This window comes from Ornithorhynchus anatinus, chromosome 4 (assembly GCF_004115215.2).
Source record: "Ornithorhynchus anatinus isolate Pmale09 chromosome 4, mOrnAna1.pri.v4, whole genome shotgun sequence".
Classification (NCBI taxonomy): Eukaryota; Metazoa; Chordata; class Mammalia; order Monotremata; family Ornithorhynchidae; genus Ornithorhynchus; species Ornithorhynchus anatinus.
In genome coordinates, this window is record NC_041731.1 from 5,590,757 (window position 1) to 5,613,129 (window position 22,373).

At 42.7% G+C, this 22,373-nt stretch overlaps 1 protein-coding gene across 1 annotated transcript in view; it reads right to left on the reverse strand.

Moving 5' to 3' along the window:
- Window positions 1-6,993, reverse strand: part of ASAP1 (ArfGAP with SH3 domain, ankyrin repeat and PH domain 1) — a 200,101-nt gene extending 193,108 nt beyond the window's left edge. Inside the window, exon 1 of the mRNA XM_029062436.2 lies at window positions 6,690-6,993. The gene's annotated coding sequence lies outside the window, so the exon portion shown is untranslated. The remainder of the gene's footprint in view (window positions 1-6,689) is intronic.
- Between the last annotated feature and the right edge of the window lie 15,380 nt (window positions 6,994-22,373).

Below are 22,373 nucleotides of genomic sequence, written 5' to 3' on the forward strand. Positions count from 1 at the left end.
TGAAGCAAAAATCTTAAATGATTTGTGGCACATCTATGGATAGTGGAGGGACAGAGGCCTAGAGTACAGCTATCAGAAATGGGGTGACTCTCTGAGCAGACACTTTCGGAAAATCATGATACCAAGAAGGAAAAACAAAAACAGCACCATGAACCTTGGATAAGAAATGTAACAGTGCAGCAAGAAGCAATCTCCATCCGGGCACAATGTGGATGGGATTGTCAGTTACCCAGTGCCCTTGCCCACCTCACATCTTTCTCCCCTGTTCCCACCAGACATCTGTGATAAATAATGGTATTTCTTAAACAGTTATTATGCGCCAAGCATTGTGATAAGTGCTGGGGTAGACTCAAGATCATCAGATCAACATAGACCCCGTCTCAAATGGAGATCACAATCTAAGGGGAAAGGGGAATAGGAATTTAATCTACATTTTACCGGTGAGGAAACAGGCACAGATCTCTCTCACATACATACGTATAAAAATGAAACAGGATAATTCAGGCAAACATACATTTTGAGGACCTCTGGAGCCAGTTTTGACTTCCAGGTCTCAAACTCACCACATCCTTTTTTGCTTTTGGTCATCTAGATGGTATTTGCAAAGCACTTACTATGTGCGAGGCACTGTACTAAGCACTGGGCTAGACACAAGCTAATGAGGTTGGACAGAGTTTCTGTCTCACATGGGGGCTCACAGTCTATCCCCATTTTACAGCTGAGGGAACTGAAACAGGGAAGTTGCCCAAGGTCACACAACAGACAAGTGGCGGAGTCGGGAGGCCATGCTGCTTCTCTAAGGTGTGGGATCTCTATATTTACCAGCCCTCCAGCAAGGGTTGGGGCTTAGAAATCTGGACTATGAGAACATTTTTGTCATTCCGCTTGGCTCCCCCATTACGAAAGCATCAAACCCAGCTCTTTGAGTGAGCCAAGTTTTTGCACCCACTCGGGCTAACCTCATATGCTGGAGAGGTACCCAGACTCCGAAGCGCTGCTTTGCCTTGGCAACCATTCCATCTCCACTCTCATCAGCAGAAAGAGTGTACCACGTGACCGACTGAAGAGGCAGCATTTCTTTTCTTGTTCTAGCTAGAAGGCCACCATTATCACCCAGGTGGCCGGGAAGCTAAGGGAAACATTCCACAACCCCAAGAACCCCAACTCTCAGGGTCCACATCTGGAGCAGACAGTATCAGCTATCTCTCTAGACAAGGCTGCCAAAGCAGCCAATTCAACAAATTTGATTGACCGATCCTCCACCCCTTTTGGAAATTAAACAAATAAGGGTGATGGGAGTTAAGCTGAAGGTCTACAGCCAAATAAAAAACAATATGCCTAAAAAAATATAATTTTCCATGAGAACATTTACTACTTTGATTGTGTTGATGGCTACCCAAAAAAAATCAATCAGTGGTATTTACTGAGTATTTTTTGAACACGGTGCACTGTACTGAGGGTTTGGGAAAATACAAACAAAAATAGTGGTAGGTATTGTCCTCATGGAGCTTACAGTCTAATGGGGGAGAACTATTAAAATACTCTTAAGAATTACTTGATCTCTGGCATTTTAAGCCACCTGACCCCTAAGATTTCCATTATATGCCATAGCCAGAGATCATGTCCCCCCCACCCCTTTTTGTTTCTTTTAGTCCCTTGCCTTTCTAAAATTCCCTTATCCTCTTTGTATAGTGGGACTTGCTCTCTAAATTTTGTGCTATGTGCTCAACTGAATTGCAAATCTGAGCAGATTTCGGTTTCCTTGTCTTTCTGAATACTGTGTTCCTTCCCCACGCCACATGTGATAGATTTGATGGTGTGCTTTTTTTCTTGCATTGTCTATCTGATCACTGTGCCCACAAGACAGACCGTGCAGCTTTGAGAGCGGAAGGAGGGTAGATCTCACTCTAGAGGATAAGTGAAAGACAGAACGAGGGGGAAATTGAGACACTAGATCAAGAGTTCAGGGTAGGAAGGGATCTGTTTTGTCCTCATGCGTTTCAGTGCAGTTTGCTGAAGCAGCAAACTTTTGTTTCTGGTAATGCAATTACCATCTGTAACTACTTAAAACAGTTACTTTCAACATACTGGAGATTTTTTTTTTTAATTGTGGTTACACTCTAAATCCCCTCACAAATACTTAGAACCAATAGACTTTGAGAAATGTGCTTTTGTCATTATGGAGTTTCTGAAAGGAATATTTTGAGCAACTGAGGGCCCTATACTAAATTTGTTTATATACATAAAGCCCACTAATACTCTCTGAACTCCTTGACACCACAGGAAGACAGTATGGCTGTGACAATATCTTCATTGGTTTTTCCACCTCATTCCCTCAGTCACCAGTGTTCAGTCTTTCTTTTCAGACTGCCAATCCGTGTTAAAAATCTGGAAGGGCCTACTGTGCTCTCCCAAGGATTTAGAACAGTGCTTTGTACACAGGAGACACTCAGTTCATACTATTATAGACTGTATGCTTCCCCCTGTAGACTTTAAGTACCCTGCGGGCAACCAACTCTGTTGTATTATACTTTCCCAAGTGCTTAGTACCATAATCTATTCACAGTAAGCACTCAATAAAAATCATTAATTGATTGATTGCTCTAATGTTTCATTCAGAATAGATTTCTCAAGAAATAAAGGAGACTTCTACATATATCTATTTACACATTCTATTTAACTCCTTAGTCATCTACATATCAATCTTTCCATTTTATTCTTCCTTATTTTTGTAGGTTATTTTGTGACTATATCCCCCATCATAGCATAAGCTCTTTGAGGTTAGGGATCATGACTTCTCTTTTGCACTCTCCCAACCATTTAGAACAGATCTCTGCACCCAGTGGGTGCCTCAAATGCTACTGCTTGATCGATTGATTCATTCATTCATTCAATAGCATTTATTGAGCGCTTACTATGTGCAGAGCACTGTACTAAGCACTTGGAATGTACAAATCAGTAACAGATAGAGACAGTCCCTGTCCTTTGACTGAAATATTATTATAGCAGAATGTCAGTTTTCCATGTCCAAGTTCTACAATAAAACTTGTTCTTCCTGCAAAACCTGTAAGGCATAAAATGGTGATATTTGTCAACCAAACACATGCCAGAGAAATCCCAAGTCATTCCTTGTACATCTAAAGCACAAGTTGGTTGCTGAATGGGAAAGAATGAATCCACAGTCACCGAGCTCAGGGGTAGATGGGAAAAGAGATGGGAAAAGTACAAGTTAAAGCCCAGCTGAAAGCTGGGGGCCTGTACAACACACAGACAAGCATGGCATAATGCATCTGAGAAAAAAGTGGCTCTTTTGGAGCAGAAGACTTGTTAGAACTTGAGACAAAAGGAAGCAAAAGTGAAAACAGCACGCACAGACAGTGAGCATGACAGCATAGCAAGGACTTCTCAGACAGGCGCACGCGTCCCCTTATCCCCCTTCTACCCTTCCACAGGTGAATTTCACTCAGTGGTATTGGCCAAAATATTGCCTTTTCCACCACAATGAACTCTTACTTTCTGTAATGGCACTCCCAAGCCTCCATGGACAACTCTTGTTCTGATTGCTAATTGATTACTCTGTTTTTAAAAGACAAGGGAAATTATATTCCAAGTACATTAATATTTTTAAGCTTAGAAACAGTGTTGAATATATTAAGTTGACTGGCTAGGTCTCTTTCAGTCAAAGCCATTTACTCCAACATGCCAAGAATAACACCAAGAAAGAGTGGGAGGATTGTCAGTCACTGAAAACCCACAGTGGGAGAGAGATGAACAACATAGCTTAGTCAATCAATCAAGTATATTTATTGAGCACTTATTCTTTGCAAAGCACTGTACTAAGCACTTGGGAGAGTACAGTGGAGTTAGTAAACTCAGTCCCTTCTTTTATGAGTTTACAATCTTTATAGAACACTGTACAAAGCACTTGGGAGAGTTCAGTCAGGTGAATAGACATAATCCTTGCCCTCAAGGAGCTTGCAATCTTAGTCCTGCCCTTCTTTCACCTGCAATGACAGGATCACTAACTGTACAGAAATTCATTTGGCTGCTGTAGTAATAAAGTTAGTACTGGGACACGGTACGTAAAATGCCTTAACTACCACGAGTCCTGACTCTTCCCTTAACCTAATGCAAGAATCCAATCCAACCAAAGCCCTTTCCCTCCCCACTTTACAGATGGCCAGCTTTAACTTAAGTTAGTATTTGCATAACTTCGTGCACCTCTGCACTTCCCGACTTCAGACAGGACGGGAGGAGGAAATCCTAAAATACTCTGAGGGAGGCTAAGTCCCATGGCATTTCCAAGTAACGGAAGCCAAAGGAGCTGGAAATCTGAAGAAACTTGTTCTTTGAGGAAACCACTGTTTCTGAAGCCAAAATGGTAACCTCATGCCTGCAGAACTTAGTCCAACTTTCAAGGCTTTGGAGCAATCAGATTCAAAGACATTCAACTGATAAAAATCCTTGAATTTATAAAGTGCTTTTATTTCCCCAAAGTACTTTAATATTACATATCACATTTTGTCCTCACAAAGCCCCTGTGTGATAGAAAGAAGCAGGTATTGTTATGCCCATATCAAAGATGAGGAAACTGAAGCCCAGGGAGATAAGGTGACTCACCAAGTCACACAGTTGTCTAGCAGTCGAGCTGGAACTATAAAGCTCACAAGCCTCTGATTCCTAGCCTTTGTACCAGACTACAGAGCAATTTAAATTAAGAGCTGATTTTGTAATTTGCTTGGCAATTATCATCAGCAAGGTGTGACGCATGAACTGCTACCCCCATTTTACAGTGAGGAAATGGAGGCCCAGGGCAGTTCAGCCTGGCCAAGAGAGTACAACACCGAGATAGGGACTGAGCCTGCTAGAACCTGCTAGGATGGACTCTGTCTAGAAGACGTCCTCAAATGAGAACCTCCTGGGGAGTTGCTTGGGTATCTTCAGGAGCCCTCAGAGGACTTCCCTGGGTTCTCTCTCCTTACTTCTACCTCCAGAGCTATAATTATGAGATGAGAGAAAAGGGGAGAAAACTGATGGCTCTCCCAGTACCGGATAAGAAGATTCTTTGACTCACCAAGCTTCATCAAGAAGCAGTGTTGCCTAGTGGATAGAGCACAGGCCTGGGAGTCAGAAGGACCTGGGTTCTAATTCTGACTCTACCATCTGCCTGCTGTGTGAACTTAGGTAAGTCGGTTAACTTCTCTGGGCCTCAGTTATCTCATCTGTAAAATGGAGATTACCTGAGCTCCACGTGGGGCATTGACAACTGTCCAACCTGATTAACTTTGTATTCCCCCCAGTGCATTATAGAGTGCCTGGCAGATAGTAAGCGCTTAAATGCCATAAAATAAAAAAAGGAGAGTTTAAAGGGGGAATTCAGATTTGCTCAATAAAAATAATGGCTTTGCCCCTCAACAATCTCTCATAACAAAAACCTGAAAGACAGCCCTGCTAATGGGTTAGAAGCTACTTTAATTCCACAGGGCGGGAGAACTAGAAATCTTGAGCACATCTGAAGCCATGTTCTGTTGGGAAATGCTTAGTGTTTAGGAAGCTCAAGTTTGAGTTTCTTCCCCCCTCAATGGGAGAAAGAGAAAGGACTTGAGGAGTGGGGGAGCAGTACAGATTTGTAGATATTGAAGTTGAAAAAAACCAAATAGCCCATGGTGTGGCCTGGATGGAACAAAAGAAGAAAAAAACCCCAAAGATTAACTAACTGTGTTATTTCTTTTTCAGCAGAAACCTTCCTAACCTATTCCCTGGCTTAAGGTAGAGATTGTTTGGAAACACACCTGTTAAGGTGAATAACTATAAAAAATGTGTTTGCACAAGCAGGATAGTTAAAATTGCAATATGGAAATGGTGACAGGGTAAGAATGCCATCCAAAATCCAAATGTTCGGGGGACCTTCCAACTCTACCTGCCTTCCCACTGAATTATCTTCCATGTTCTTTGAAAATATACCAGTGATGCAATTTCACACTCAGTCTCGCATTGTGCTGAGAGGTGTTTCACCCCCAAGTCGGGGGTCGGGGAGGAAACTGAAACCGCCAAAAATTCACTGCACTGGTGAAAACCCGAAGAAACAAACCCCTGCAAATCTCTCACAAACCAGACCCTTCTTAGAGTTTCCTCAACCCTCCAAACCCTCCGATCCAGGAACAAACTTCCAGCATCAGTTCGTATTTTCTTTTGGCCGCTGACCTATATAAATTCGGTGTGAATTCCTGAAAGGAAAAACAGCCTTCGATCTAAATCATTTCAAAAGTAAAAGAAAGGACAAAAAGAAGACTCTTACACTGTAATTGTGGGCATCTTTTTTGAGATCTAAATACAAAGAACTGATAATAAATACCAGGCCTAAAGGGGGTAAAAATGAACAGTATATGCCAGAGTTTTAATTAGCAGCTGGACAAAAATTTGAGTGCATTCTTTCATCAGGGCTAGGAAGACAATGTGCTAAGAAAAGTTGCTTTATATATTTGTTAAGGGTCTTGCACCTCTGCATTTTGTTATTTCAGTTTACATTAAGGGGGACATAAAAATGGAGTTTTCTACATGGTGAAACAGCCTCTTTTATCTCTTCTCTTTCATATATATGTATATTTTGGGTTAAGATGGATACTGCCAAAAGCCATTTTTACTCTTCCATACCAATCCATGTCTAAACCCAACATATCGTAACTCACCAGGACTTGTGCAATCTGAATTTCCATCCCACATTTATGCATCCAAGTTAAGACCATTATTCCATCTTAGGCTAAAAAGTAGTCTTCCACGAGCAGCTGAAGCCGACCATGTCTTTTCAATAAGTCCCCTCGGTTTAAAAAAAAAAAAAGAAAGAAAAAAAAGCACAGACCAATTCCACCGAGTAGTTATCCAGAAATCTTTGGAGACTGCAACTTTTGATTTGCATCCATAAATGTCCCACACAGTAAGGAGGCTACAACTGAGAAGAGGGAGCAGGAAGGAAAATCGACCATGTGAGCAGGAAGAAAAAAGGAAAAAAGAAAAAAAAAAGGCTGCTCGGTGGATAGCACTTGGGCTTGATAGCAGAGATTTCAGGAAATCCAAATACTTAAACAGGAAATCTGAACACTGAATAAACATTCCATAATCTCCAGATACACAGTTAACAGACTGGGTTTCTCTTAACCCTTTGCCTGCCAGTTTGCCCAGGAGAGTGAGTTTACGCCTACTCTGCCTTGTAACTCAATCTCTCCAGCAGAGTTCAAAAGTCTAAACAGTTCCTGACTCTTTCTATTGTGAGTTTGTCTGAACAAACGGTTTTCAAAAACTTCTCCCCTTTACAGGTTACCATTTTATGAAAGATCTAAATATCTAACCCCCAGGGGGGCTCATTTTTAAGCAAAAACCGTGATTTTTCTAGTGCATAGACTGAATGACAAAGAAGATTAATTTTAAATGTTTATAGCTTCATTACTTAAAAAAGAACTCAGCTGCTTGGGTATCTCTGCAAGGGTTAAGCAGTGAATCGACTTATTTGTTTTGTTTCCTTCTGTTTTCAGAGTTTTCGAGACAAGACTTCATTTTGCTACGATTGATGTGAATTTCTTTATACTCCTTTCAGTTCCATTTGGATTTATTGTAATATTCTCCAGGCTGCTCAGTGGAATGGGGGCGAGGGGGATGTGGGGGGGAAAGAGAAGGGGTATTTACAAATTAGAGGGGAAAACCACAGAGCAAAAGGATATTTGCATTTGTCTGCAGATTTTGAAAATCCCCCTATTTTCTCTTCGTGTAATGAGTTATTGCTCTTATGAAAATAAAGAGAAACTGATGGGTCATTTTCTTTATTCTTAACATTTTGAAAGTCGCTATAGGCACCGGGGAGTTCAGAGGGGGAGGTGGAATTGTGCTAACTCACTCGTGAAACCTGAAACCAGGGGGACCTCAAGGTTTTGGATTTGCTCTAAACCTGAGAGTCTGGGCAGGGGACAGTCTTGAAAAGATGCCCGGGCCTTGGGAAAACCTGGCCCAAACTTTTGTGGCCTGGACTGGGGTGAAATTCAGAATGAATCACTGGGAGATTCCAAGTAGTTTTTTGCCTGATGAGCTAACTTTGGAGGTTTAACTTGAATTTTGGCATGGAGTTTTTCAGATTCCTTTGAGACCCAGGCAAGGGGGATTCCAGGAGATACTACACTGTGGGAATGAAAAGAAGTGACTTGGATCTGGGTTCTAATCCCACCTCTGCCACTTGTCTGCTACGTGACCTTGGGCAATTCACTTAATATTTCTGGGCCTCAGTTTTCTCATCCGTTAAATGGGAATTAATTGTCTGTTCTCCCTTCTACTTAGACTGTGAGCCATAGGTGGGATAGGAACTGTGTCCAATCTGATTGTATTTACTCCAGAGCTTAGTACATTACTTGGCACGGAGTAAGCTCTGAATAAATATCAATAATAATAATTATTACTACTACTTAATTGAAGGCCCAGTGAAGTAGCTTCATCAGTCAGTGGTATTTATTGAGCATCCACTATGTAAGGAGTATTCTATTAAGTACCTTTTTTTTAATGGTACTTAAGTGCCTACTATGTGCCTGGCACCATACTATTCATTCATTCAATCGTATTTATTGAGCACTTAGTGTGTGTAGACCACTGTACTAAGCGCTTGGACTGTACAATTCGGCAACAGATGAATTTACCCCAGTACTAAGCACTGGGGTAAACGCAAGCAAATCAGGTTGACAGTGTTAATGTCTCGCATGGAGTTTACAGTCTTAATCCCCATTTTACAGATTAAGTAACTGAGGCAAAGAGAAATTAAGTGACTTGTCCAAGGTCACACAGCAGACAAGCAGTGGAGATGAGATTAGAACCTAGGTTCTTCTAACTCCCAGGCCTGTGCTCTCGCCAATAGGTCATACTGTTTCTTGTGGGGAAGGTTCAGCATCTGATCTAATTATCTTATATCTACCCCAGCATTTAGTATTAATTTTGCATAGGATAAGCGCTTAATAATCAATAAATTATTAATTCTGAACTCTACAACATAGACTAAGCCTCCCTTTTATTGGGGTCGTGCAACAATGCAAGGTGTCACTGCTATTGGCTCTATGATCTTGGAGTCATCACCTCAGTCCCTGTATTTTCTCCAATCAGTGGGGCAGTACCAACTCCCAACAGCTGCCCAGTGGAAAGTAGCCTCAGGGGCACCCACTCTTTGCTCAGGAGATGAGGAATCTTGCCTAATAAAGCTAGGAATCTTACCTATTTAAGCTATTTAGTTGACCCCTTTCTTAGCCAGTGAGTTTTACCAGTGTGAGCTGATGGTACCCATATGATCTTCCCCTTTGCCATCTGAAGAGGTTTGTCCAGACGCTACATCAATCCTGAGGAAGATTAAATATTAAGCAGCTGGATGTAGCCATGCATGGAGTTGAGGAAGGCAGGAAAGGAATCAAGCTGGGGAGATTAATCAGTCTCCCAGAAAAGTCTCTCACCCTGCTGATTGAGGTCATTGGATACCTCACTTGCTTTGAGATGAAGTCATTCTGCCATAATTTAAAAAAAAATCTGCTAAGACCTATAAGTGCCTCCCTGGCATTTGTCAGCGAATCTGTTCTAGATAAAAGCAGCCAAATGCAAAACCAGGTCATTGAAAAATCATGGGTTTTTGGAAAAAACACAGGCATTTTGTTCAACTTTGCTCTACTATCCTTCCCCTTTAACTCAATCTGATCTGGAGAAAACCCAAACCGACAGCAATACTGCAAGCAAGAAAGTGGATTGCCCATCAATTATATATATATAAATATATATATATTCGCCTTCAGGGTAAATTCTGACAGAGGTGAGTGGATGAATATTTTTACTGTTTTGTAAGATTCAGCACATATTCCATTTGGGTTTGATGGGCCATTTACCAACTTACAAAAATGGTTTTCTCTGCCTGAACTCTGACCTGCTCAAGCCCTCCATTTGCAATCAGTGGTATTAACTGAGCGCTTACTATGTGCAGAGCACTGTACTAAATGCTTTGGGAGAGTACAATACAACAGAGTTGATAGACACACTCCCTGTCTATAAGGAGCTAACAGAAAAGCCCTTCTTTCCCCTGGTGACTCATCTTGGCTTTCTTTAAAATGGAATTACCAAGAGACTTAGATACCATCTGAATAGAAAGTTAGGATTGAGAAGCCAAAAGATGGAAATGTCATTTTGTGGGTTAAACAGTGGTAGCTCCACTGTCTGGGGGAGGTTGAAAGGCAGGTTAGAAAGAGCTGGGAAATGCTATATATCTGCTGTCTCTTATACTTAAATTCACCCTTTGCAGGAGGGGCCTGTCAATTTAATGATTCCTCCCCAGGGATTGACCAGAGGAGCCTTCAGAATGTCTTCTGAAAATTCAGCTTGAAGTTTTGTAGATTTACCATTCCCATGGGAAAGCTTGATCAAAGGGGAAGCTCTACTCTCCCACCAATCATATTTATTGAGCGTCTACATCATGCAGAGCATTGTGCTAAAAACTTGGGATAGTGCAATAAAGTTGTTTTGACACAACCTCTGCTCTCAAGTAGCTTACCATCAACTCTGTGCAGAACACTGTACTGAGCACATGGGAGAGTAGACATGATTCCTGGCCACAAAGAGCTGATGTCTAATGGTAGAAAGCCAGACCTGGTGGAAAGAGCCGTGGTGTGGAGCCAAGAGACCTGGCTTCCAAGTCTAGCTGCACCACATGCTAGTTACTTCCCTTCTCAGTGCCTCAGTTTCCTAATCTAAGTGGGAATAAACTACCCGCTCTCCCTATCTCTTAGACTGGGAACCCCATGTGGTACAAGGACTGGATCTAATCTTGTTACCTTTTATCTACCCCAGTGCTCAACACAGCATTAGCCCTTAATAATAGCATTATAAGGTTTGATAATGATGGATAATGCCAGAAGAGAAAAGAAAGCCTCATTCCAGGAAGAGAGGTTATTTCAACCCCTTGCCGGAAACAGTGACCGCAAAATTTGGGAAGACGACCCAGGCCTTCTGCAGACTATCATCTGAAAGATCTCACTCCAGGAAAGAGGAGTTGCCAGTCAGAGGAGAAGAGCAAACAGATGAAACCAAACAAATAAGACCTTTCTTCCTGCTGAAGCTTGAAAAAATAGCCTCTAAATGCCTAGTCAAAGTTACTAGTCTGATGTAGCTGATCATCAATCATCACCCAAAGTATTTATTGAGCACCTACTGGGGACAAAACACTTAGGAGAATGCCATAAACTTTTAAAGCCAAGGTTCTTACTCTCTCAAGGACCTTACATTCCAATGGGGGAGACTTGAAATAGAGGGAAAAAAAAAGTCTATTTAGTTTTGTTGGTTCAGTACTTGCCACTGCTGGGCATTATGAGGAAGCCCAGGTCATTTGTTGTACCAAAGGCTGGGCTTTATATTTCTTAGGAGTAGAAATAGTATTTATTGAGCACCCACTAGGTGAAATGCACTGTCTTTACTTGGGAAATGGAAAACAAAAGTGATACTTTTACTGCCCACCCTGCAGGGAGCTTCCATTGCAACAGAGACTATCTTGCCTATCAATCAATCCATCAATCCATTTATTCACTGAGCATTTTTATGGTATTTATTAATAATGTTGGTATTTGTTAAGCGCTTACTATGTGCCGAGCACTGTTCTAAGCGCTGGGGTAGACATAGGGGAATCAGGTTGTCCCACGTGGGGCTCACAGTCTTAATCCCCATTTTACAGATGAGGGAACTGAGGCACAGAGAAGTTAAGTGACTTGCCCACAGTCACACAGCCGACAAGTGGCAGAGCTGGGATTCGAACTCATGAACCCTGACTCCAAAGCCCGTGCTCTTTCCACTGAGCCACGCTGCTTCTCCAGCCACGCTGCTTCTCCAAGCAGCACTTACTATATACCAGGCACTGTACTAAGCACTGGGGTAGCTACAAGCTAATCAACTGGACACAGTCCATTTCCCACATTGGACTCACAGTCTTAATCCCCATTTTACAGTTGGGGTAATCAAGGCACAGAGAAATTAAGTCCAAGGTCGCACAGCAGACAGCTGCCAGAACAAGGATTAGAACCCAGGTCTTTCTGACTCTCAGACCCGTGCTCTACCCACGAAGCCACGCTGCTTCTCATTCACTGTGTGCAGAGCACTGTACTAAGCACTGGGGAAAGTACAATACAGTGGAGTTGGTAGCTGCGATCCCTGCCCACAAGAAGCTGGCAGTGCCACCTGCAAAACTGCAACCTCAGCAGTTGTGTGGGGCTGTCAGGCCAAAGGGAGTCGGCTCTGTTTTGGAGCTGAATAACCAGGAGGAGTGTTCAAACTGCCTTCGACTGTAGCAGGGAGGCTGACTATTAAAACCCATACTGATACTTATTCAAAGCCAAATCTGATCACGTTTAGACTGGACAGCCAGCAGGGAGGAAAACAAGAGAAAACAAATTTGCACTTCGTCAACATGAGCTGAGACCAATAGAAAGATAGAAATATCATGGCCATTAGAAAGTATATGGAATGGCAAATAGTTTTTGTGCTTAGGGGAAGCTGAGCGAGTTGACAAGATTACACTTGTGCAGGTATGTGTGTATGTTGTATCCTGAGGCGATTAACTTCTTAATGGCCAAGCCAGCTGATGAAAAACTCTCAGTGCCTGAATGATCCAAGGGAGCTTATGGGAGGAGACACACACGGGCAGAGTCCTGGCCGTGGAGACTTTTTCCCTCCCATCACCCAGGTGTTGCCTCTCCAAGGCATCTTGGGATCAGTTTCTCTCCTCGGGCCTTCTGTCACTCTTCAGGCTGGGTTTTGATTGGGCAGAAATCTCTGATAACAACCAGCATCTTGGCTGCATTAATTTAACAGATTAAGGCCCACAGATAGAACACTTCAAAAGGGAAAAGTGGCCCAGGAACACTTCTTTAATGGTTTTCCAAAGAGGGGAGGAGAACGTGGCAAAAAAATGTTTCCCCTTCTTTAATCAAGAGGGGAAATACCTCTCTAGCCACCTTCCTTGAAGCAGGGTGGTAGTCCAGATTCTTGAGAAGAGAGAGGGGTCTTAGCTGGGTGGAGTTGGGGAGAAACGGACGAGGGGTTCAGTGGTCTTTCTGCTGGAAACAGTGACTACCTTTCCTGGGCCCATAGCAAGGCCAAGGACTTGGCAACTACCAGTGATACCCATCCTCAAGTGTTACCGACAGGGTGTATTTTGGGTCCCGTAGCCATCAAGGCTTAATGGAAAGAGTACGGGCTGGGCAGTGAGAGGTAGGGGGTTCTAACCCCAGCTCCACCACTTAGCTGTGTGACTTTGGGCAAGTCACTTAATTTCTCTGTGCCTCAGTTACCTCATCTGTAAAGTGGGGTTTAAGACTGTGTGAGCCCCACGAGGGATAACCTGATTACTTTGTATCTACCCCAGCGGTTAGAACAGCGCTCGGCACATCGTAAGGACTAACAAATACCATTATTAGGGTGTAATAAGTGGCAGGGAAGGCTGGGGGGGGCGGGTGGAGGCTGGAGGGAAAAGGAGTATCCAGTGGCCCAGGCACTGCCCTGCCCATATCCTGCATTGGAATTTGTGCTTACACCTGTTCGGGTGTACTAGAAACTGCCAGTAGCAGTAGGAAGCGGAAAGGCTCAGACTGGGAGTTGAGAGATTTGGATTCTGATCCTGGCTCTGCCAGTTGCCTGACTTTGGGCAAATCACTTCATAACCATGTGCCTCAGTTTCGTCGTCTGTAAAATGAGGATTATTTTCCCTCCCCATTCCTTAAACTGTGAGTCCTTTGTGGGTCAGACAGTGGGTCCGATCTCCTTAGTAGAGTACTTTGTACATAGTAAATGCTTACCAAACTCCACAATTACTATTATCAGTAGTAACAGAAGTATTTATTGAGCATTCACCAGGTGCAAAGCATTGTACCAGGTGCTTGGGAAGTACAGAATCAAGAAATGACATTCCCTACCCACAAGGAGCTTACTCTGTAAACTGGGAAGACAAAACATAAAAATAGAAAAGCCTGCACAGGGTTGATGAGGCTTTAGAAAACAGTAGCCTTGTTTCTTGGATTAGTCAATTAGTATTAATTGAGAGCTTACTCCGTGCAGAGCATTGTATTAAGCACTTGGGAGACAGTGATCGAGTTAGTATACGTGGTCCTTGCCCTCAAGGAGTTTACACTATAAGGGAAGAATCTGGGAAATGTAAAAGCTAGGAAGGAGCAGAAAGAGAAGCAGCATGGCCTAGTAGATAGAGCATAGGAAGGACTAGGAATCAGTAGGATCTGGGTTGTAATCTCAGCTCCTCCACTTGTCTGCTGTTTGACCTTCGGAAAGTCACTCAACTCCTCTGTGCCTCAGTTACCTCATCTGTAAAACAGGGATGAAGATCGAGCACTCCTCGTGGAAAAGGGACTGTGTCCAACTTGATTACCCTGTATCTGCCTCAGGGCTGTCTGGCACAGAGTAAATAATTAAAGTCCATTTAAAAAAATTAAAAGGGGAGAAAAGTCCTCTGTGATCCAGGTAGATAAGCCTAACTGCCACCTTAGCTCAAAGGGAAGAATCACACTAATCAAGTAATCGGACAATGGAGATTTAATCTGAAAATCTGCACTGGAGTAACAGTTGATCCTTCTAACAGTAGGATCAAAAGGATAAATTCCTTCCAGCCATAGCAGAGTTTGAAGTACCGTCTCATTCATTGAAGTCAAAACAAATGTAGAATTCAGAACTAATAGTGACTGTTGAATAGGCAATATGTCTCTTGGCTTTATGGCTATAGATGCTGATCAATTTTGGGTCTCTCCCACTAGATTGCAAAATCCCTAAGGGAAGCCATTCGGTCTTCCAACTATTTTAAGCACTTGATTTTCCAAGTGCTTAATATAGTGTTCTATACACTATAGTTACTCATTAAATACCACTGATTTTTTGTATTTCCCCCCCACCCACCAGGAGCAAACTGAAACCTGTTTAAATGCTTGTTTTCTTCACTAGATTGTAAGATCCTTGATGGCAGGGATCATGTTCACCAACTCTGTGGTACTGTAGTCTCCCAAGTGATGAATACAGGACTCTGCACACAGTAAGCATTTTTAAAATAGCACTGTTGATTGCCACTGATTTTTTGGATTTTCCCCCCTACCCACCAGGAGCAGACTGAAATCTGTTTAAATGCTTGTTTTCTTCACTAGATTGTAAGATCCTTGATGGCAGGGATCATGTTCACCAACTCTGTGGTACTGTAGTCTCCCAAGTGATGAATACAGGACTCTGCACACAGTAAGCATTTTTAAAATAGCACTGTTGATTGGAGGGAGGATCCAGGCCAGCCTTGGCTAGTTTGACCAATGGAAAATGCTTAGTTTGTACTGGGAAGTCCATTAGCCCTCTGCTTCATGTCTCTCCACTGAGCCACCAAACCATTGCTCTGTGCCTTGGGTATGCCTGCACAGCACCATCCTACAAAGGGATATAATTTGGAGTGAAGCAAGCAAAAACCACCCATTAAAAGTGGTGATTTCTTCCCTTCAAGTTGCTCTGCTATGCCCAGCCTCCCACCCTCAGTCAATCAATGGTATTTTCTGAGCACCTACCCTGTGTTCCCCCAAGAATTCACTATACTAAATGCTCAGCAGAGTACAATAGAAGCAATAATAATAATATAGTGTTTGTTAAGCACCTACTATGTGCCAAGGACCATTCTAAGCACTGGGGTAGATACAAGATAATCAGGTCAAACACAGTCCCTGTCCTAAATGGAACCTCAGTCTTATGCTTATTTTACAGATAAGGGAATTGAGGCACAGAGAAGTGAAGTGACTTGCCCATGGTCACACAGCAGACAAGTGGCAGAGGTAAGATTAAAACCCAGGTCCTTCTGACTCCTAGGCCCAGACTCTATCCACTAGGCCATGATAATTCCTGCCCTGATGGAGTTTACATTCTAGCAGGGGAGAAAAACAGGAACAAAATTCACTTCAGTGACAGTTCTCCTACATCCTGTGTATTCCCAACATTCTCCACTCCTGCCCCTTAAGGGGCATGGGTAGAGTTGATAAAAAGAGGATAAAAATTAAGAAATTAAGTCAGTTTGAAAAGAGAGAATTTCACGTTTCCTGTATACTTTACTGTGACTAAGTGTTAGAAGTCTCAATGGGAAGCATTTAAAAGTATGATAAATGTCCGGATTTACCATTTCATAATAGCCCGGCTTAGGAATTGATATTTTTGTTAATGGAATGTTTCAAAAATGTAATTTTATCTCTACACCCTGGTATAATTGGAGTTTATAATTAAATGGAAGATGTCAGGTGTGTTGGAAGATAATATTACATAAGGAGAATATTCCTGTGAACTTCATTTGAACAAAAATGACTCATAATTGTATAATTGGTACCTTGTTTTAACTCTAAGGTACTGTGAATTTCTTCAGTACCAAATATAGTCTCTTTCTATTTTTCAATGAAATACATTAACACCTTATGGACATCTCACTTTTTCCGGTACTGAAAGTCACGATCAGTTGATACTACAAGGAAAGACATGTACTTTCATGTTAAACTCTAGTGATGATTTGCTGGATCTTCTTTCCCACCCATGCCCTTTTACCATGCACAGCCTTGATATTCAAATCCTCCCAGGAATTAATCACGTGTAGTGATTATATACAAAACACTGTTCTAAGCACTGAGGAGAATTAAAAAAAACCGAAGATGGCATCATCCTTGCCCTCACGGAGCTTACATTCTAGGGAAGGTGAATATAGAAGTATCATCCCTGAGAAGTAGACTTTGGAATATGGGACTGGCAACTCTTTGCTTTCATTCATTCATTCATTCATTCATTCATATTTATTAAGTGCTTACTGTGTGCAGAACACTGTACTATGCTCTTGGAAAGCAATAAAGAGTGGCAATTGCTGCCCACAACAAGCTCATAGTCTAGAGGGGGCACTGCTGCTCACAGTTTCATCAGTGCAATGTAAGAATTGCTATTTTATCTGCGTACTGATTGAAAAACTTATACCCACCTACTTACCGTGCAGAGCACAAAGTCTGCTAAGCTCACCTCGATCCTGGCCTTCCACTTCCTGTCCTACCCAGGACTGAAGGTCAGGGCTGACTTCCCATCTTTAGATGGGAGATCCAAAAGCTGGATTCTACTCTCCCACCCACCCACGCCCTGAGAAACCTTTGCCTGTAAAGGTTCTGGTGCTATAGCGCTTAGTGGAGAGCGTAATAATGAGTTGTTAAGGACTTATGTGCACTGTGTTAATTGCTAGGGTAGATACAATACAATAATATGAGACACAGCCAGGGAGTGATCAAGTGTCTTCTACCCATTTTACAGATAAGGTAACCCTTAGAGTTAGGGTAACAGAGAGGTTAAGTGATTTGTCCAAGGTTACATGGTAGGCCAAGCGGCCAGAGCCAGACCTAGACCCTTGGTCTCCTGACTCCTAGGCCTGAACTCTTTCAACTAAACCTCAGTGCTTCAAGAATAAGAAGATTTGCCTCAGGCAAGTTTTTCAAACCACGACCTTTACTCTGAATCACTAGATTTCAGAACTAACCTCAACTACCAAACAGTCTCTAAGGAGAGTTTTTCAGAATTCCAGTTTTTCTACCTTGGTACTCAAAATACTGGGAAAAGAGAAATTTATCCATCTGGCTCTGTTCTAGTCTTCCCATTGTTTTGGTATGGTGCTCAGAAAGATTCTCTAAGAAGCCCTTATGTGGAAATTCAAAGTCATAACATTCCCCATCATACCCAGGCCAGGGAACAGCAGCTCAGGGATTCCTATGCAGCAGCTCATATCTTTCCAGAATTGTGTCTTCCCCAGCTCATGTGGAAACAAACAGGATGGTACTGGCAGCTCAACTCTGACCCCCATAAACTGCTGTGCTGGCAATTTTAGATGCTGATTTTGCTGTTTCAGAGCAGCATCTCTGCACTGACAACCTCTTTTGTTTGGAGCAGAGAGGAAACCCTCTTTGGGGAGGAACTTTTAGAAAGAGGCCTCCTTCTAAAGTCTCTTTCAGCTGTAGTGGAAAGCTCAAATAATGGCCAATGAAATCAATTTACATTGATTAAAATGAATCTGAATGCATTCTATTGCTTAGATTATTCACTCACCTGTGCAAGTTTCAATAAGGCTAATGTGTCATTTACACTGTACTTTGAGGAAGGGCCTAAGCAAACTAATGGGAGACTTCGATCTCAACACAAAGAGCAAAATAGGTCCTCGGGTCAAAGTGCCAAGCTTCCCCACTTTGGCAGAATTTCAATTAGCCACTTACCCACCCACTCAGCTGATGGGAGCTAACGTTTCCTGAAGAATGATCATTTGTTGATCTTGTTACTTTCTCAGTGAAAGTTGGGCTGGTAAACTTGTACATCATCTATCAGGCTGCGTTATTGATTTTGCAGGGAAATTTGCTTTTTTGTGCACATGTGTTCACACATCCTCTTCCCCTCTCCTAAGAGAGAAGCTGCCCAGACCCAATTTAACAGCTGAGGGAAAGTTAGACTGTGAACATACATGAATTCGTCAGAGTGGTTGCCAAAGTGAGGGTGGCCACACAGGATCCTTAGTGGATAAGCATGTCTATCCTCTCACCCTATAATTAATCACTTTGGGGATTCAGAACAATGGAATGGGGTGGCAATAAAGCTAAATAAAACTGAAGTTTTGTTTTGAAATACACTGGGAAATCCTAAATGATCAACCCAGAACTATATACTTAACAGTGTATTCTCCTTTTCCTATCTTTCCAGTGTCTGTAAACTCTTTTTTTGTCTGTGGTGTTTGTTAAGAACTTACTATGGGCCAGGCACTATACTTAGCACTGCGGTAGATACAAACTATTCAGATTGGACACTGACCATGTCCCACATGGGGCTCACTGCCTTAATCCCCATTTTAGAGATGAGGCAACTGAGGCACAGAGGAATTAAGTGACTTGCCCTAGATCACACAGCAGACAAGTGGCGGAGCTGGGATTAGGATTTAGGTCCTTCTGACTCCTAAACCAGTGCTCTATCCTCTAAGTTACGCCGCTTCTCTCATTTGGGGTAGGGATTGTATTTGTTGCATCGTACTCTCCCAAGTGCTTAGTATAGTGTTTTCAATAAGAGCACAGTGAGCTCTCAATAAATATCATTGATGATGATGATGCATAGACAAAAAAAGTAGAAAACTAAATCAAAAAGATAAGTGCAGTGTTAGGAGACTCAAAGAGAGATGGAGCTTGGAAAGAACAGGGTATTCAACTTCATATCAAGCAGCAAGCTTGCAGTACCTGTAGTTGGTGTTCAACCTCCTAAATGATGGTGACACCTGGACCTAGTTGATTGTGCTTCCATCTTTGGGGTTTTGTGTGAATGCAGGATTAGGGTTTCCTCAACACTAGTGTCATCTTTGAAAACAGACAGCTACCTGGAAAGTTTGACACTTGTTATCCTGCTCCCAAGATTTGAATGGCCAATTTCCTTCCTTAAAGTTATGAAAGAAAACTTCCTTCTGAAGGGCTGGGAGTCAGAAGACTTGGGTTTTAAACTCAGATCTGCCATCCACCTGCTTTGTGACCTTGAACAAGTCACTTAACTTTCCCCAACTAATAATGGAGATGATATACCCGTCTCTCTTCCCCTTAGAATATAAGCCCTCGGTGAGACAGGGGCTATACCACATATGATAGCCTTGGACCTACACCAGTGCTTTAGCACTTAGTAACACTTAAAAAACACCATGATTATTCTAAGGGTCTTTTGATCCCCTCCCCAGAAATTCCACAGAAATAAAAATTCCTGCGGAGAAAAGTGGTTTCACTTGATCTCTACTCTTCTTTATGAAATTTCTCATCCAGATACTGCTGTCTTTTTTTAATGGTATTTGTTAAGGATTTACTACGTGCCAGGCACTGTACTAAGTGCTGAAGTAGGTTCACACTAATCAGGTTGGACACAGTCCCTGTTCCACATTGTGCTCACAGGCTTCATCTCCATTTTATAGATGAGGTGAATGAGGCATAGGGTCGTGAAGTGACTTGGGCAAGATCAGAGAGCAGACAAGTGGTGGAGCCAGAATTAGAACCCAGGTCCTCTGACTCCTAAGCTTTTGTTAATAATAATAATAATAATTATGGTATTCATTCTATACACACTGCGTATTTGGCACCTTCTAAAAGTAACTAAAGCATCAGCCACAACTGATTTCCTTTTTCACTTTTTATAAAAATGACACCACTTTTTCATAAATTAGACTGGGTAAGATATAAATATTCTCTCAACTGGTGTGCCAAGTTTTTGCCTGCAGCCACTGTTAATGGCCGAGTTGTTGAGGCTCCTTGAGAAGGAGAAGGTTACAGAAAAAAACTGAGTGCTCTTCACTAGAAGTAGGTTAGCAGATGTTACGCTACCCAAGGGTTTTGAGAGCAAAAGGCTCAGAGAAACATAGGTCAGTACAAATCCCAGTTTAAAAATATAAGTAATAATTAAGGACCATTCGCAAACTATCCTGGCAATAACCCCAACTCCTGAGTTGTTCAGGTTTGGCAAGGGAAGGTGGGTTATCCACATCCTAAAATCAACTGCTTCTCTTCCTCGGCTGGATTTGCATAGTAAAATATGTGGGTCACTTGAACAGTAAGTCCGGCACCTGGCCTTTCAGAGCACTTAAATGGAGGCTGAGGGATTAGAAGCACTTGGAGTTTCCATATGACCAGTTTACTAGCTATTAAGGCAAGAAATCGGGCCCTGGTCCACTTTGAGTAGACCACTCAGGTTGTGGTGATGGTCCCCTTTGAGTAGACCACTCAGGTTGAGATGATTTTCAAGTGCTTAAACAGTACAGATCCATGTACAAAGACGTCACAGAAGGGAAAGGGATTCAGGGACCTGTCATTACCAGTAGTACTACTACTTCTACTATTCCTACTAATCAATGATATTTATTGAATACTTAACTGTGTGCAGAGCACTGTCCTAAGCATTTGGAAGAGTACGACATAAGAGAGTTGGGAGACATGTTCTCTGCCCACAAGCAGCTTACAGTCTACTATTACTATTCCTACTTGTCTTATGCCACTGAGTTGTCTCCGAACCATAGGGACACCACTGACACATCTCTCCCAGAATGACCCGCTCCCCATCTGCAATCGTTCTAGTAGTGTATCCATAGAGTTTTCTTGGAAAAAATATGGAAGTGGTTTACCATTGCCTCCTTCTATGCCGTAAACTTGAGTCTCCATCTTCGACTCTCTCCCATGCCGCTGGTGCCCAGCATGGGTGAGTTTTGACTTGTAGCGGATTGCCTTCCTCTTGCTAGCCACTGGCCAAGCGAGGAATAGCCTCTGCTTGACTGTCCCTCCTGTAGCCGAGACTGGTAGAGGACTGGAAACTCTCCAGCTGTGAACCTGAGAGGGGGACTATTCCTACTCCTTACAGAAGCGGAAAGAGCCTGGGCTTGGGAGCCAGTGGTCATAGGTTCTAATCCCGGCTCTGCCGCTTGCCAGCTGTGTGACTTTGGGCAAGTCACTTAACTTCTCTGTGCCTCAGTTACCTCATCTGTAAAATGGGGATTGAAACTGTGAGCCCCACGTGGGCCAATATGATGACCCTGTCTCCCCCCCACCGCTTAGAACAGTGCTTTGCACATACTAAGTGCTTAACAAACACCACCATTTTTAAAATACCACCATTATTACTCCCACTACCAAAACTAATAGTACTATTACTATTTCTACTAAACCTGGACTCCTATTACTCCTCCTCCTACTAGTACTACCATCAGGCAGGACCTGGTTACTTTCCAGCAAGTACCAGGATATCAGGTGCAGGGAAGCCAAAACTACTCTAATTCTCATATCTAATCTCCTCTACACCCATCCAGCCAATCCGCTTACACCCAGCCTCCCACCCCGTAGGGCCCCCTCACACTTGCTGTTCTGGCTAATGAGTTTCCCAACAGCAGTCTGGAGAAGCAGTTGGATTCCCAACCAATAGGCAGTAGCAACCACCCCAGAGATAAGAGCATAGAGTGGCACAGGAAACCAAAAATTTCACATCTATAAATATTACCAGATTTCTGTTCCCCCACGTCTTCTCGTTGATGTTCATTAGCCAGAGATCAGAGTCGTCAATTCGTCGGTTCCCGCGGATGTGCTTGTCGGAGCTAGAGCTGACTCTGTGTTAGGCAGCCAATCGTACCCAAACAGCTTCGCCGATATGTCACAGACGGGAGGGAAGGAAAGAGGCAGGTGTTCCAAGCATTCTTCCTCTCTGGGATCTATGTGTGCTCCTCTGCCTACACCCAATTCCTTTGCCATGACTAACAATATCATGTAATGAAGAGTTACCTACCCAGGAAAGAG